The sequence below is a fragment of the Mytilus edulis genome, chromosome 13 (assembly GCF_963676685.1).
Source record: "Mytilus edulis chromosome 13, xbMytEdul2.2, whole genome shotgun sequence".
In the NCBI taxonomy this organism is placed as follows: domain Eukaryota; kingdom Metazoa; phylum Mollusca; class Bivalvia; order Mytilida; family Mytilidae; genus Mytilus; species Mytilus edulis.
In genome coordinates, this window is record NC_092356.1 from 71,590,577 (window position 1) to 71,592,768 (window position 2,192).

Consider the following 2,192-nt stretch of genomic DNA (forward strand, 5'->3'; position numbering starts at 1 on the left):
ACAAGGGGGATTAAAAGAAGACGGCAATAAATAAATGTTTTAACAGATTAAATTATAAAAATTGGTATTCTTTTTTTTTTAGTATAAAAACAAATTGCAGTAATTGCAGTAATTGTAAGGTTTTCAACAATTGCAGTTATCACAAAATGTTTAGCCTATCTGTGAAAATAGCCAGTTAGAGCTAAAGTCAGAGCTTTTGTTACCACTTTCATCTGTCATCAGTCTCCTGTTTTTACTTATTTTGATTTTGGGGCAGTAGAAGATCTTTTAGTTGGCGAAATATACAGGTTTCTATACATAACCACAGCAATTTAACCTACATTTTCTATGGACAAGCATATACAACGGGAACTAGTTGTGCTCCTTTTCCTGGCTATTTATCATTACTGGTTTCCTTATTTGTGGAAGACAAACATCATACAGGAACTTCTTAGGAAATGAAAAGAGCTGGCTTTATCCCTTAGCTTCATGTTCTGCAATAAAGATAGTCATTGGATTGAATAATTCAAAGGATAATGACTATACAATATTCTAGGGATTGCATTCTGAATCCAATTAATTTGATAAAATGTTCTTTCAGCCAAGCTATAAAACCAAGGATTCCTAATGGTAATGTTCAAGTCAATCTCTAAGACTGACATATTTCACGTATTTGTATTTGTTACTTTTAGAGGAATTGTTTTTCAAGACTGCATTCCAATGGGAACCAATTGTGCCCCTCTTCTTGCCAACTTGTTTCTTCATTAGTTTTAGGCTGGAACAATACAGGAACCTCTTAGGAAAAAAGACCAGAAGTTAGCAATATCCTTTAAAAAAAATTTCTGCTATATAGATGCTGTTCTCAAAAATTGGTGACTATATGAACATATCTATCCCATCGAATAGAAATGAAGAGTACAACAGATACAGTTAGGTCTGTCTTGACTTAAATCTAGTAATTGACAATGAGGGTCAGTTGATTAATTGATTGTTGTTTGCTTTATGCCGCAAATGAGGGTCAGTTGAAAACAAAACTTTACAACAAAAGAGATGATTTCAGTATGCCAATTGTGAACTTTCCATTTCCATGTAGCAACATTCCATCAGTGCCTGCATATATAGTATATCTCCCAATTGATACAATACTTCTGGGATTGTATTTCCTATCATGATTTCCTCGATAGAGGGTTGCTGCTCACAAGGAAGCTATTAAACCGAGAGTTCTAAATGGTGTAGTTAAATCATTTCTTCGTAAATGATATTGACACCATCACAAGTTGGTTGACCGTTATGGAATAACTGTTTCACAGATAATATCAGATATGTTCCTTTTGTCATAACTACAATCCCCTTCCCATTTCAAGAATGTGACTATTTACTAATTTGTAATAACATGAGCAACATGACTGGTGCCAAATGTGGAGCAGGATCTGCTTACCCTTCCAGAACAACTGAGATCACCCCAAGTTTTTGGTGGGGTTTGTGTTGCTTAGTCTTAAGTTTTCTATGTTGTGTCTTGTGTACTATTATTTGTCTGTTTGTCTTTTTATTTTCCATTTATGGGCATTATGTTTTCTGGTCTGTACATAAGTCCGTCTGTCCCACTTCAGGTTAAAGTTGTTGATGAATTTGCAGTCCAATCATCCTAAAACTTTGTACACATGTTCCCTTTGATATGATCTTTCTAATTTTAATGCCAAATTAAGAGTTTGTAACCCATTTTCACAGTCAACTAAACATAGAAAATGAGAGTGCGGATGGGGCATCTGTGTACTGTGGACACATTCTTGTTCTTTGTTAGCCATATAGCGTTGTCAGTTTGTTTTCAATCAATGAGTTTGACTGTCCCTCTAGTATCTTTCGCCTTTCTTTTATAAAAGTTCTAGATGTTGGCATGATTTAGTTGACAATTATGGAATATATATGAGCCACAGATGACCCATGAATTTTTGTCAGTTGTACCGAGTATCTGTCATCTTTTGAATACAACTTCAAGCCTAATTTTTACTTGGCATGAATTAATAATGACAGATACTAGTGGGTATTACATACTTTTCCAGAGCACCCAAGTTCTTCAGGCTTTTTGGTAGGGCCTGTCTCACGAAAGTAGTGTTTTGTGAATTTTTTTTTTAAGTGATGGTGCTGTCTATTTTTCTTTGGGAACAGTATTTATCAAGACAAGTGTACAAACTTTGAAACAGATAAACAAGGAA